This window comes from Arachis hypogaea, chromosome 5, assembly GCF_003086295.3.
Source record: "Arachis hypogaea cultivar Tifrunner chromosome 5, arahy.Tifrunner.gnm2.J5K5, whole genome shotgun sequence".
Taxonomy (NCBI): Eukaryota; Viridiplantae; Streptophyta; class Magnoliopsida; order Fabales; family Fabaceae; genus Arachis; species Arachis hypogaea.
Genome location: NC_092040.1, coordinates 69967990 through 69984389, shown reverse-complemented (window position 1 = coordinate 69984389; position 16400 = coordinate 69967990). Strand labels below are relative to the sequence as shown.

The window sequence follows — 16400 nt, the reverse complement described above, 5'->3', positions numbered from 1 at the left end:
AATAAATGTTTTAATTATATATTTTGTATATAAAATTATAAATACATTTTTTACGAAGAATATTAGAGTGAAATAAAAAATTATTATTTTTGACTATCTATTATTTATTAATGTTTAAAAATATAGACTAAAGTATTTAATTAAATTATTAGACTAAAAAATTTAAATTTATAAAAAAAAGTGATGAACAAAAATAATAAATTTTAATAATTTTTTAATATTTTTTATTTTATTAAATTTTAAAGTATAAATATTAAATTTTTAATTCAATTAAATTTATAAACGGTTAGATTTCTAATTCCACTTATTTGATGATTGGCTTCATTTTTAAAATATTAAAATTTTGAGTTAGATACAAACTTTTTTTAAATTTGAGCTAATTATTTTATGTATTAGGATATTTATAAGTCAATGCAAATTAGTTATCATATTTGATAATATTAAATATTCTAATGTTAAATAAATAAGAAAATAGTAGAAAAAAAAAAGTTTACTTACACGAGAGAGTTGTGATTAAGTGGAAAATGGACCTAACTTGTGAATGGTGCCTGTCAGTGTCACTTTGTTTGGATCACCCAACTTTCAATCCATCAAATCATTGAAGCTTTAGTTGGGTAATTAGATATTATCTTTTTATATATTTAAAATTAGTTTGGTCAATTATTTGTCCAACAAGACAATGGAATGATGACATATGTTGCTAAGGGGTTGAAGGAAAACTGTTTCCTATACTCAAGTTTTTGTTTTTTTCTTAGTTATACAATATAATGCAAATATTTTAAATTAATATATTAGATGAAACATTAGATTCAATCATGCATACAAAATTCTATACTTGGTTTTTTTTTGGTGATTATACTTGGTTTATTAATACGGAAAAGTAAATTAATTAATTAATTCAATTACCAAAAAAATATAATTTTATATAACATATTTTATAATTGAAGAGTACTTAACTATTTTTTTTTGGTGACTAGAGTACTTAACTATTTGTCTATTAAAATAATCACCTTATAAATATTTGGTAATATAAAATATTTTAAACGAATGACCATCTTTTTATTTTTTACTTTTGCTAAGATTAGTATTTAATTTGCAAAAATCATATGTTACCCAAATTAAAATAGAGAGGTAGTAAAAAAATTTACAAGGATGGAGGTAAGAATTATTAGGAAATGAAAATGCTGGAACTCCAACGATAGTACAAGAAGTACTCATCGCACACCTAAAATAATTTGCTAAATCTTTATTAAAAAAATAATTACCTGAAATGATAATATAATTTATGAATTTATATATAAAAGGTTAAATTTAAAATTTTAATTATTATTGACTTTGTTAATATAAAATTTAAAGAGTACTATCACATAAATGTGATCAATAATCAATGAAGAATTTTATATTTAGCATAAATTAATCTTAAAATGTTATAAACAAATTTTTTGTATTTTTTTCAATTTTAAAGATTATTTTTTTAATAAATATATTATAAAGTTAAATGTTTTAGGTTATATCATATTAAATTATTTTGTATTATTTATTATGTTGTATTAATTTTTTTATTAATACCCATACATATTTGTAGAGGTTGATTTAAAGTTATTGGTACTTATTATTATATCAACCATTACTGTCCAAAAGAATTTTGCCCTTAATATAGTCTAACAACACTCACCTTCCATTGTGGGAGTAATTAAATGTTAGTTTAAATTTTTCCAATATAATATACGAATCTTGTAAATTTTATTTCAGAAGATAAATTGAGATCTTTTATCATTATTTTAAATCTCATCTATAAAATAAATATTGATAGATTATATTTTATCTTGTAAAATAAAATTAAAAGTTTAGAGAATCTAAAACAATAATATCCAATAATTCATCATTGATTTAATCTATCGTGCATTGTTGATGAACACTAAATTGGACAAATTATAATGTGATTTAATGTTCATGCATCTTACAAGATAAATGGGATTCAATATGTATAACATAGAGCATCCACTATCAACCAAACATTATCTCAAGACTATTCAGACTAGCAATTTTTATAAATAATCAGAAATCAGTCTTATCAAACCAAGTTTATGCATCTTACAAGATAGATAGGATTGAATATGTATGGTTATAGAGTATCCACTATCAACCAAACTTTGTCTCACAACTATTAAGAGTAGCAATTTTTATAGATGATCAGAAATCAGTCTTATTTTTTTTTTTTACAGTAAATCCAATATATATTTATAAACTATTACATGCAGTTTCCATGATAGTAAAAAATATAATATACATTCTAATGTCTGACCACTTTTAAGTAGTTTTTTTCAAACTAATCTAATTTTTTATGAGTATTAAATTAGTTTTCATATTTCATAATAAAAAATATGAGCATTAAAATATTATCATTAAAATAATTGTATGTTTATTCTAATTGAATGATATCAATATAAGTTGGAGTATAATTCATTGAAGCAGAAAATGGTTAATAACGAGAGTATTGGAGAATACTAAAGTACAATCAAATAGCATAATCTCAAAGGACAGGTGATATTGGAAGAGAGACTCTCCTATATTAAATGAGAGTTGAAAGAAGAAATGATAATACAGACATGCCTTCTACAGATTATTTGAACTTCACATATCGAACCCTTTAGTCAACTTTGTCACTAGTGCTCTTTGAAGGTTGTGGTAAGCTTAGAGAAGGGGTTGAATCTATGCCTTTTTTTTTAAGTTGCTGTTAAGATCTTTTTAAACAAACTTTTAATTCTGCCTCTGTTTGAACTTAGCAGCGAAAAATTTATGAGAAAATTTATTTTTGTCTCATGAATATCAAAAAATAGAACACAGGAGAGAAGAGAGAAGCTAATACCAGCATGTATCCTGGTTTGGTTTCCTTGTGCAATGCAACCTACGTCCAGTCTCCTCCACAACAATGGAGGAATTTCCACTATAGTTAAAAGTATTACATACACCAATTCCATAGTATTGACACAATCCTTTCGCATTCAAGTTCTAACCTAACTTGACATTGGCTATGCTAATACCTAACTTTTCACTCTTGGTGCTCACCCAACTAAGAAAGGGGTACCTCACTGGTACAAGATGCAAGATACAGACTTACCTAAAGAAATCTGAAATTAACTCTAGACTTTTCTCTCAAGTGTTTCACTCAACCTCTCTTCACTCATTGGCTTTACTTGAGCCCACTCAATATGGCTTTTCACTCAAAAAATTACAGAAAGATAAACATTAAAAAGAAAATTACAATCTATAAAACATGAAGGAGATTGACTCATCAACAGCCTCTTTGCTACGTGATAAACCAGATTTGCATGTCTCTGATTCAGTTCTTCATTTTTGGTGGAATGCTTCTTTGAAAAAAAGCATTGTCCAAGTAGATGAACTTCTTCAGAGAACTTCTTTATAGAACAAAATCTCAATACACTGGGTTATCTTTCCTTGGTTTCTGAATGAACAGCAAACCTCTTTTATCTCCTTGCATGTTGCTTGGTTGCTCGCCCTTGTTCAACTTCTTGAGCCTTGAGCTTCACCAACCTAGCTGCTCACTTTTTCCCAGTAATCCTCAAAGTGGGAACTTTGCTTCTGACTTCTCTATCTTGACTGAAAGCCACATTATCAGCAGAAAGGAATTTCTTCAATGGTAAACCCAGATCTTGACCATTGAAATACAACTTTGTCCCCAAGTATCACTTGTGACCGTAGATACACAGTAGTGAAGAACACAGATTAACTTTCCTTTGTATCCCATTTTGGACTGAGTAGAGAGTTGGGAAGAGGCGAAGAAGATATGTTGCATGTATAAGGAAATGGATTACCTTTTAGCTTATGATCTTTCTTGATGTTGTTTGAAGTGGTTGATTAGACCTTACCCTTCTTTGCTTAACCTTCTCTTACATTCTTCTTCCGTGACAAGCTTAGGAGCTAAACTTTCTTTCTTACTTTTTCTGAGTTATGTGATTTGAATGAGACAGAGAAAAGGAACGTTGCTTTGGAGGCAAGACGGAGGGGTTTGCTGAAATCAAATCTAGCTTGGATCGGATATCCATTAGGCAACCCGTTTGATTTCTTTGGATTTGTTTTCTTTTGGGCTTCTCTTGATTAACCTACCCATTAGCCTTGATATTTATTTTCATTCCAATTTGGGCTATAGGATTGAATTTTGGCCTGCAACATTTAATAAATAATTAGCAACATGTAATTATTAACACTCAACACTAATTATTTACTTTGCCCAAAAATAATATTTGTCATCACTAATTAATTTAGTTAATTTCTTAACTCAACACTCTCCCCCTTGAAGACAAACATATTTAAGGAATAACCAAAAGAATTGAATTTTAGCAAAGTTAGAAAACTTCCCTTTGATTGATGTTTCTTGCTTTTGTGTTGTTCCCCCTTTCCTTTTCAATAGTAGCTCCCCCTAGATTTATGCTTTCCTCTTTGTTCCTGTTTTACATTGTAGTTATAGAGAACACAATAAAGAGCTATACACATTTATCTTGTCTAAGGGATATAAAACAAACAACACCACAGAATCAGCCCAACATATCATGTCAACAGCAAAAACAAAGTATCAAGATTAATCAAGGGCAAACTGATATCATATGAAAGCAATTTCCAATTTGCATGTCGATTCATTCCCTGCAGTAGCACAGTTGCAACTCAAAATTTATATGCTCAACACTATCATCGGCAGCAATAAGAAATTCACAATTAAATCACAAAAAAAATTTAGTAGCAGCAAAAGTAGAAAAAGTCAATTCAGCCCCCTTTTGTCATCAAGGGTGGATAATAATCAAGATCAACAAAAACATCACCTTAAATCCTGCAAGAAAGAGTTAGTGCACAGTTCAAAATATGAAGAAAACTAAAATTAACTGCAACAGTATTTAGATAATTACAGTCATCCAAGACAACAACAGAAAAAGTTCAAAAGTAGCAAAATAAGCAGAATTCATGAGACAAGAAAAAAGATAGTAGCAGCTTCATGTAGCAATCCTAGGCATCAGAATCGTTCCCCTCAGAGTCAACTTCTTCATCAGCGTCAGTGGCAGGGTCTTCATCCTTCTGTAGGTTGTCAATAAATGTCATAAACACAGCCACTCTATTCCTTGATTTTCGGAGAAAGTTTTCATGTTTGCTGGCTAGCTTTCTTTGCTCCTTGCTCATTGTAATCAAGTGATTAGATTGGGAGACAAACTCCTGAACAACATCCTTTACAACATTCATCAGAGCAGATTTCTTGCCAATAGAGATGGAAGTACCCTCAGTGGAAGAAGGAGGAGATTCCTTAGGGACAAAGTCATCATCTTCATCATCTAAGACCATTCTTTCAGATCGAGTAGGTGCTTTTTGCTATTTCACTGCACCACCTCCCTTTAAATAGGAATGTCTATTTTGATAATCCTCATTGTTCAAGTCAACACCAAAATACTCAAATATGCAGGTTAGAAACATGCCATAAGGAAGTGCTTTGTCTTTCTCACTCCTAACAGAGTCAAACATGTATCTAACCATCAAATATGCAAATGAAATTTCTATTTTAGTGAGAAGGGCATATAAAACAAGAGTATCAGTGTAGGAAACCCTTTGATATAAACCACTTTGAGAAAGTATGATGTGGTTGACCATTCGGTGCAACTGAGTATGTTCATATCCTACGGCTTTGTGAGTGGGTGTAATGCCATCAATTAAAGAAACATGTTCACAAATGTGAGCCAATGCATCATTGTAAGAAATTCCAACACCTTCATCCCCACTTAACTGAAGTGTAAGCACAAGGCCCAACATCAGTGTACTTCAATACATCACTAATTGTTTCATTGCTCAACACAATGTCTCGGCCTTTAACATAAGAATGAACAGCCCCTTCATGATATGTCAGATTTGCATAAAATTCTTGAACTAACAGAGGATAAACGGGCTTTTTGATTTTCAACAAAAGGAAATCCTTTCTTTTTCAAAGTTGGTAAGTCAACAAGAAAAGATGGACACAGGATACGGTACTTAACAACTCCTTCAAAGAAATCATTGTTCATGGCAGACCTAAATCTATATGGATTATAATTTAAGTGTGACGTCATGAAGTGGGATTTATAAGCAAATGGGTCAATATATGGTTCTCTAACAGATTTGAGAGAAGGATGAGATTTACCTCACTGAGAACGTAATGGAATAGACCTAGACATTGGTTGTGCGGGCTCAGATGGAGGTTCAGGAGCAGCTGGTCGCTTCCCCTTTGATGAACTTGGCTTCGATGACCCTGGTTTGGATGTTGGTTCCTTCGAAGGTGGAGGGTTTGGCGTCGGCTTGGCTGAAGAGAGGAACCTTGAAGGGTTCTTAGTGCGAGCCATGGGATCGGTTCGTGGAGGAGAGGTAGGAGGAGAAGGTGAGGGAGTGAAAGTTTTGTCTTGGGAGCGAGTTGAAGGTTTAGTAAGAAGCTTGTAGATTCTTTCACGAGGAGGCTTGTGTGCTACTGTTTTCTTTCTCATTTGCTGGTTTTTGAGTTTTGAAGAAAGAGAAATAATAAAGATAGTGGGAAGAAACCGAAAGGTTTGAGGAGGAGTTATGGAGGGAAGAGAAAGAATATTGGTAACCGTACCAAAAAAATTTTCTTAAACCATGCAACTGCATCACCTGTTGATATGACTTGAAAATATATGACCTCATAAAAAGAAAGATTTTAATTGATTTTAAAATGAAACAGGAAATTAATATTAAATTTTTAAAACCCGTTAAAAAAACAACCCAAAAGCCTTTTTAAACAAAAAAGAACTGAAACACACAAGCGAACGAAAAAGACAAATATTAACAAATGTAACATTCATATTGGCCCCATAGGTGGTTTGAATAAAGAAAACACATAGGACCACCCATGATATGATTTTTGAGGTTGGCCCATATCAACTTTCACTTGCAACAAGCCTAGAACACGCTGATTGAAGGGAACGTTCTTTACATGCCTAGAATTGTCTCATACCTGTTTATGAGTCAAAATGCTCCAGAAAACACATTAGCAACTTTCAAACAAAGAATCATAACTTAAAATTCATAGACTAGTTCTAAGCATGCAGAATCTGTCCTCAGCAAGTGGTTTTTTGAAAATATCTATTAATTGCTCCTCCGATTTAACAAATTGAATGCTAATATCCCCCTTTTGGACATGTTCTCTTATTGAGTGAAATTTCACTTCAATATGCATAGTCCTAGAGGGAAAAACTGGATTTTTAGAAATATTAATGGCACTCATGTTATCACACAGCAAAGGAATATTTTCAACATTTAATTTGTAATAAGCAAGCTGTGTTTTTAACCACATAAGCTGAGAACAACATGAAGAAGTGACGATCGGATTTCCTGTCGGTAAAGAATTTTCACAAATATAATCGCATTGTAAGTATAGCTTCTAAACCAACAGAAAATCCTTTCGTATAAACGTTTGGTTGTCACAAGTAACAAACCCAATAAAATTTATAAACCGAAGTATTCAAACCTCGGGTCGTCTTCTCAAGGAATTGCAGGGAAGTATGATTTATTATTGGTTATGGAAAACAATATTTTGGGTTTTGAACAAGAGAAATAGATTGCAGGGAATTAAATCAATTAGTAAAGAAAAACTCTTGGCAAAGTATGAAAACTGGAAGTCCTATCCTAGTTATCCTTATCAGGTGTGATGAGTATTGTCCGTTGCTCCTACTTAGTCAACCCTTACTAACTAAAGGAAAGTCAAGTGGACCAATTAATTTGATTCCTCAAGTCCTAGTCAACTCCTAAGGAAAGACTAGCTTTAGAGGGATCCAAATTAATCAGCAAACTTCAAATATTAATCAACTGCTAAGTTTGATAACTTAAGAGTCACCAATCAATCAACTAGAGCCAAGAATATAGGAAACTAAATAAAAGTCATATGTCTGAAATACCTCAAATATTAATAAAAGAAATTAAATCCAACATCAAAAAGTTCATAAGTCAAATTGGGAAAATAAAAGGAACATTGAACCTGTAATGAGGGGAAGTAGTCTGAACATAATAGAAATCCTAATCCTAATTCCTAAGAGAGAGGAGAGAACCTCTCTTTCTAAAAACTACATCTAAATCCTAAAACTATGTATGAATGTATGTTGTAACATCCCCCTGATGAATGGATGGATTCCTCAATATATAGTCTTTAATCTGTGTTCTCTGGGTTTGGATTTGGACCAAAAAGGGTCCAGAAGTCACTGGGGCCGACTTCTGCAAATTTTGCAGATCGCGCACGTCACGCGTTTGCGTGGGTCACGCGGTCGTGTCATCTGGAGTGTTACTCTTTGGTGCACGAAATTGTGATCATCAATAATGGTGCCAAAGACTTGGAGCTCTCAAACGTGAATCACACTTTGTCATAACTTTGCACAACTAACTAGCAAGTGCACTGGGTCGTCCAAGTAATACCTTACGTGAGTAAGGGTCGATCCCACGGAGATTGTTGGTATGAAGCAAGCTATGGTCATCTTGTAAATCTCAGTTAGGTAGATTCAAATGGTTATAATGGTTTTCGAAAATATAAAGATACATAAAGTATAAAATAAAGATAGAGATACTTATGTAATTCATTGGTGCAAATTTCAGATAAGTGCATGAAGATACTGTGTTCCTTTTGAATCTCTACTTTCCTATTGCTTTCATCCAATCCTTCTTACTCCTTTCCATGGAAAGCTGTATGTAGGGCATCACCATTGTCAATGGCTACCTCCCGTCCTCTCAGTGAAAATGGTCCAAATGCTTTGTCACAGCACGGCTAATCATCTGTCAGTTCTCGATCATGTCGGAATAGAATCCAGTGATTCTTTTGCGTCTGTCACTACGCCCAACACTCGTGAGTTTGAAGCTCGTCACAGTCATTCAATCCTTGAATCCTACTTGGAATATCACAGACAAGGTTTAGACTTTCCGGATTCTCAAGAATGGCTGCCAAAGGATTCTAGCTTATACCATGAAGATTCTGATTAAGGAATCCAAGAGATACCCGCTCAATCTAAGGTAGAACGGAAGTGGTTGTCAGGCACGCGTTCATAGGTGAGAATGATGATGAGTGTCACGGATCATCACATTCATCATGTTGAATGCAGCGAATATCTTAGAATAAGAATAAGTTGAATTGAATAGAAGAACAATAGTAATTACATTAATACTCGAGGAACAACAAAGCTCCACACCTTAATCTATGGTGTGTAGAAACTCCACAGTTGAAAATACATAAGTGATGGTCCAGGCATGGCCGAATGGCCAGCACACATGAAGGTCTAAGAACTAAACGTCCAAAGATATGACAAGACTAATGGTCAAAAAGACACTGAATACAATAGTAAAAAGTTCTATTTATACTAAACTAGCTACTAGGGTTACAGAGATAAGTAATTGATGTAGAAATCCACTTTCGGGGCCCACTTGGTGTGTGCTTGGGCTGAGCTTGAGCTTTATACATGTAGAGGCTTCTCTTGGAGTTAAACGCCAAGTTGTAACGTGTTTTTGGCGTTTAACTCTGGTTTGTGACGTGTTTCTGGCGTTTTACTCTAGAATACAGCATGGAGCTGGCGTTGAGCACCAGTTTGCATCATCTAAAATCGAATAAAGTGTGAACTATTATATATTGCTGGAAAGCTCTGGATGTCTACTTTCCAACGCAATTAATAACACGCAATTTGGAGTTCTGTAGCTCCAGAAAATCTATTTCGACTGCAGGGAGGTTAGATTCCAACAACATCAGCAGTCCTTTTTCAGCCTTAATCAGATTTTTGCTCAGATCCCTCAATTTCAGCCAGAACATACCTAAAATCACAAAAAAACACAAAAACTCATAGTAAAGCCCAGAAATGTGAATTTTTCATAAAAACTAATAAAAAAAATCCCTAAAAGTAGCTAGATCTTACTAAAAGCTACCTAAAAACAATGCCAAAAAGCGTATAAATTATCCGCTCATCACAACACCAAACTTAAATTGTTGCTTGTCCCTAAGCAAATGAAAATCAAATAGGATAAAAAGAAGAGAATATACTATAAATTTCAAAATATCAATGAATATTAGTTCTAACTAGATGAGCGGGACTTGTAGCTTTTTACTTCTGAACAGTTTTGCCATGTCACTTTATCCTTTGAAGTTTAGAATGATTGGCATCTATAGGAACTCAGAGTTCAGATAGTGTTATTGATTCTCCTAGTTAAGTATATTGATTCTTGAACACAACTACTTTTTGAGTCTTGGCCGTGGCCCTAAGCACTTTGTTTTCCAGTATTACCACCGGATACATAAATGCCACAAACACATGACTGGGTGAACCTTTTCAGATTGTTACTCAGCTTTGCAAAAGTCCCCAGTTAGAGGTGTCCAGAGCTCTTAAGCACACTCTTTTTGCTTTGGATCATGACTTTAACCACTCAGTGTCAAGGTTTTCACTTGGACCTGCATGCCACAAGCACATGGTTAGGGACAGCTTGATTTAGCCGCTTAGGTCTGTATTTTATTTTCTTGGGCCCTCCTATCCATTGATGCTCAAAGCCTTGGATCCTTTTTACCCTTGCCTTTTGGCTTTAATGGCTATTGGCTTTTTCTGCTTGCTTTTTCTTTTTCTTTTATATATTTTTTTTCTTTCGCCCTTTTTTTTCTTTTTTTCGCAAGCTTCTTTTTTTTCACTGCTTTTTCTTGCTTCAAGAATCAATTTTATGATTTTTCAGATCATCAATAACATTTCTCTTTTTCATCATTCTTTCAAGAGCCAACAATTTTAACATTCATAAACAACAAGATAAAAAATATGCACTGTTCAAGCATTCATTCAAAAAACAAAAAGTATTGTCACCACATCAATATAATTAAACTAATTTCAAGGATGAATTCAAAACTCATGTACTTATTATTCTTTTGTATTAAAAATATTTTTCATTTAAGAAAGGTGAAGGATTCATGGAATTATTCATAGCTTTAAGACATAGACACTAGACACTAATGATCATGTAATAAAGACACAAACATAGACAAACATGAAGCTCAAAAACTGAAAAACAGAGAGATAAGAACAAGGAAGTTAAGGAATGAGTCCACCTTAGTGATGGTGGCGCCTTCTCCTTGAAGGACCAATGGCGTCCTTGAGCTCCTCTATGTCTCTTCCTTGCCTTTGTTGCTCCTCCCTCATAGCTCTTTGGTCTTCTCTAATCTCATTGAGAATGATGGAGTGCTCTTGTTGTTCCACCCTTAATTGGTTCATGTCTTGACTCAATCCTTCTAGAGAAGTGTTGAGTTGTTCCTAATAGTTGTTTGGAGGAAAATGCATCCCTTGAGGCATCTCAGGGATTTCTTGATGATGAGCTTCCTTAAGTGTCTCTTGAGATCCATGAATGGGTTCTCTTGTTTGCTCCATCCTCTTCTTAGTGATGGGCTTGTCCTCTTCAATAAGGATGTCTCCTTCTATGACAACTCTAGCTAAGTAGCATAGATGGAAAATGAGATGAGGAAAAGCTAGCCTTGCCAAGGTGGAGGGCTTTTCGGCTACTTTGTAGAGGTCTAGAGAGATGACTTCATGAACTTCTACGTCCTCTCCAATCATGATGCTATGGATCATGATGGCCCGATCCACAGTTACTTCGGATCGATTGCTAGTGGGGATGATGGAGCGTTGGATGAACTCTAACCATCCTCTAGCCACAGGTTTAAGGTCCAGTCTTCTTAATTGAACCGGCTTGCCTTTTGAGTCTCTTTTCCATTGAGCTCCTTGCATACATATGTCCATGAAGACTTGGTCCAACCTTTGATCAAAGTTGACCCTTCTAGTGTAGGGGCGTGCGTCTTCTTGCATCATAGGCAAGTTGAACGCCAACCTTACGTTCTTCAGACTGAAATCTAAGCATTTCCCCCGAATCATTGTAAGCCAATTATTTGGGTTTGGGTTCATGCTTTGATCATCGTTCCTAGTGATCCATGCGTTTGCATAGAAGTCTTGAACCATTAAGATTCTGACTTGTTGAATGGGGTTGGTAAGAACTTCCTAACCTCTTCTTTGGATCTTCTCCGGATACTCATTTTCTTGAGCATGAAATGGACCTCAGGGATCACCTTTTTCTTGGCCACAACTTCATAGAAGTGGTCTTGATAGACCTTTGAGATGAATCTCTCCATCTTCCATGACTCAGAGGTGGAAGCTTTTGTCTTCCCTTTCCTCTTTCTAGAGGTTTCTTTGGCCTTAGGTGCTATAAATAGTTATGGAAAAACAAAAAAGCTATGCTTTTACGACACCAAACTTAGAATGTTGCTCGCCCTCAAGCAAAAGAAGAAAGAATAGAAGAAGAAAAAGAAAATATGGGGGAGAGGGAGATAAGTGTAGTTTCGGCCAAGGGGGGTAAGAGAGGATTGTGTTGTGTGAAAATAAAGAAGGATGAAGGGGTTTATATAGTTGAGGGAGAGGGGTAGGGTTCGGTCATTAGGGGTTGGGTTTGGGTGGGAAAGAGATTTTGAATTTGAATGTAGGTAGGGTGTATGGGGAAGAGAGAATGGATGTGAATGGTGAGGAGATGATGGGGAAGAGTGATTGAGGTGATTGGTGAATGATGTTTAGGAAAGAGTGTTATGAAAAGGTGTGTGAGAGAGAGAGAGAAGGTAGGTGGGGATCCTGTGGGGTCCACAGATCCTGAGGTGCCAAAGATTTCTCATCCCTACACCCTTTAGGCGTGTAAAATGCCCTCTATATGTAGTCCTGGCGTTTAACGCCAGACTGCAGCTTGTAGGGGTTGGGTTTGGGTGGGAAAGAGATTTTGAATTTGAATGTAGGTAGGGTGTATGGGGAAGAGAGAATGGATGTGAATGGTGAGGAGATGATGGGGAAGAGTGATTGAGGTGATTGGTGAATGATGTTTAGGAAAGAGTGTTATGAAAAGGTGTGTGTGAGAGAGAGAGAAGGTAGGTGGGGATCCTGTGGGGTCCACAGATCCTGAGGTGCCAAAGATTTCTCATCCCTACACCCTTTAGGCGTGTAAAATGCCCTCTATATGCAATCCTGGCGTTTAACGCCAGACTGCAGCTTGTTTCTGGTGTTAAATGCCCAAATATAGCCTGTTTCTGGCGTTTAACGCCAGCCTGATGCTTGTTTTTGGCTTTAAACGCCAGCTTGGTGTTTGTTTCTGGCGTTAAATGCCACTTTGCTTCTTGTTTCTAGCGTTTAACACTAGCTTTCCTTAGGGTGCAATCCTGGCGTTTAAATGCCAGACTGCTGCCTGTTTCTAGCATTTAATGCCAGCTTCATGCTCTGTTCTGGCGTTAAACACCAGCCAAATGCTCCTTACTGGCGTTTAAATGCCAGTAAGCTCTTTCTCCAGAGTGTGCTGTTTCTTCTGCTATTTTTTATTTTGTTTTTAAATTTTGCAATTGTTTTATGACTCCACATGATCATAAACCTAATAAAACATAAAAGAACAATAGAAATATAGATAAATAAAAATTGGGATGCCTCCCAATAAGCACTTCTTTAATGTCAATAGCTTGACAGTGAGCTCTCATGGAGCTTCACAGATGTTCAGAGCATTGTTGGGACCTCCCAACACCAAACCTAGAGTTTGATTGTGGGGGCTTTGTTTGACTCTGTATTGAGAGAAGCTTTTCGTTCCTCTTTTCCATGGTTGCAGAGGAAGATCCTTGAGCTTTAAACACAAGGTAGTCCCCATTCAATTGAAGGACTAGCTCTCCTCTGTCAACATCAATCACAGCTCCTGCTGTGGCTAGGAAGGGTCTTCCAAGAATGATGGATTCATTCTCATCCTTCCCAGTGTCTAAGATTATGAAATCAACAGGGATGTAAAGGCCTTTAACCTTCACTAACACGTCTTCTACCAATCCATAAACTTGTTTTATTGTCTTGTCTGCCATCTCTAATGAGATTCTTGCAGCTTGTACCTCAAAGATTCCCAGTTTCTCCATTACAAAGAGTGGCATAAGATTTATACCTGACCCCAGGTGACAGAAAGCCTTCTCAAAGGTCATGATGCCTATGGTACATGATATTAAGAATTTACCAGGATCTTGTTTCTTTTGAGGTAGAGTTTGCTGAACCCATGTATTTAGTTCACTAATGAGCAAGGGATGTTCATCTTCCCAAGTCTCATTACCAAACAACTTGGCATTCAGCTTCATGATGGCTCCTAGATATTGAGCGACTTGCTCTTCAGTTTCATCCTCATCCTCTTCAGAGGAAGAATAGTTCTCAGAGCTCATGAATGGTAGAAAGAAGTTTAATGGAATCTCTATGGTCTCTATATGAGCCTCAGATTCCTTTAGGTCCCCAATAGGGAACTCCTTTCTGTCTGGAGGACGTCCCATGAGGTCTTCCTCTTTGGGATTCACGTCCTCCCAGCTCTTTGGATTCGGCCATTTTGATTATATCAATGGCCTTGCACTCTCTTTTTGGATTCTCTTCTATATTGCTTGGGAGAGTACTAGGAGGAGTTTCAATGATTTTCTTACTCAGCTGACCCACTTGTACCTCCAAATTTCTAATAGAGGACCTTGTTTCATTCATGAAACTTAAAGTGGCCTTAGATAGATCAGAGACTATATTTGCTAAGCTAGAGGGGCTCTGCATAGAATTCTCTATCTGTTGCTGAGAAGATGATGGAAAAAGCTTGCTATTGCTAAACCTGTTTCTTCCACCATTATTAAATCCTTGTTGGGGCTTTTGTTGATCCTTCCATGAGAAATTTGGATGATTTCTCCATGAGGAATTATAGGTGTTCCCATAGGGTTCACCCATGTAATTCACCTCTGCCATTGCAGGGTTCTCAGGATCATAAGCTTCTTCTTCAGAAGATGCCTCTTTAGTACTGTTGGATGCATTTTTCCATCCATTCAGACTTTGAGAAATCATGTTGACTTGCTGACTCAACATTTTGTTCTGAACCAATATGGCATTCAGAGCATCAATTTCAAGAACTCCATTCTTCTGAGGCGTCCCATTACTTACAGGATTTCTTTCAGAGATGTATATGAATTGGTTATTTGCAACCATGTCAATGAGTTCTTGAGCTTCTGCAGGCATTTTCATTAGGTGGATGGATCCACCTGCAGAATGGTCCAGTGACATCTTAGAAAGCTCAGATAGACCATCATAGAATATATCTAAAATGGTCCACTCTGAAAGCATGCTAGAAGGACACTTTTTGGTCAACTACTTGTATCTTTCCCAAGCTTCATAGAGGGATTCACCATCTTTTTGCTTGAAGGTCTGAACATTCACTCTAAGCTTGCTCAGCTTTTGAGGAGGAAAGAACTTGGCCAAGAAGGCCGTGACCAGCTTATCCCAAGAGTCCAGGCTATCTTTAGGTTGTGAGTCCAACCATGTTCTAGCTTTGTCTCTTACAACAAAGGGGAAAAGCATGAGCCTGTAGACTTCAAGATCTACTCCATTAGTCTGAACAGTATCACAGATCTATAAGAATTCAGTTAAAAACTGATAGGGATCTTCTGATGGAAGTCCATAGAACTTGCAGTTCTGTTGCATCAGAGCAACTAGTTGAGGCTTTAGCTCAAAATTGTTTGCTCCAATTGTAGGGATTGAGATGCTTCTTCCATAAAAATTTGAAGTAGGTGCAGTATAATCACCAAGCATCCTCCTTGCGCCTCCACCATTGTTATTGGGTTCGGCCATGTCTTTTTTTTCGAGATTCTCTGTAAGATTTTCTCTAGATTGTTGTGCTTTAGCTTCTCTTAGTTTCTTCTTCAGAGTCCTTTCAGGTTCAGGATCTGCTTCAACAAGAATGTTCTTGTCCTTGCTCCTGCTCATATGAAAAAGAAGAGAACAGGAAAGGTAGAGGAATTCTCTATGTCACAGTATAGAGATTCCTTTATGTGAGTAGAAGAAGAAAAGAATAGAAGAAGGTTGAGAAAAATTCGAACATAGAGGATAAGAGAGAGTTCAAATTTTTAGATGAATTGAAGAGTGTTAGTAATTAAATAAATAAATAGAAGAAGATGAGAGAGAGAAATTCGAAAATTGTTTTTGAAAAATAGTTAGTGATTTTCGAAAATTGAGAGAAGAAGTACAATTAAAATTAAAATTTGAAACAATTAGTTAATTAAAAGAATTTTGAAAAAGAGTGAGGAATTTCGAAAATTAGAGAGAGAAAAGTAGTTAGGTGGTTTTGAAAAAGATAAGAAACAAACAAAAAGTCAATTAGTTAGTTAAAAAAGATTTGAAAATCAATTTTGAAAAGATAAGAAATTAGAAAAGATTTTGAAATTAATTTTGAAAAATATATGATTTGAAAAAGATATTTTTGAAAAGATATGATTAAAAAGATATTTTGAGAAAGATTTGATTTTTAAAATTAAAATTGATTACTTGACTAACAAGAAACTAAAAGAT

At 35.3% G+C, this 16400-nt stretch overlaps 1 non-coding gene across 1 annotated transcript; it reads left to right on the top strand.

Moving 5' to 3' along the window:
- The first annotated feature begins 15177 nt into the window (after positions 1–15177).
- LOC112804615 (small nucleolar RNA R71) lies at positions 15178–15281 on the top strand. The gene has a single exon (XR_003203230.1). It is a non-coding gene; the product is annotated as a small nucleolar RNA R71 (small nucleolar RNA).
- The last annotated feature ends 1119 nt before the right edge of the window (positions 15282–16400 follow it).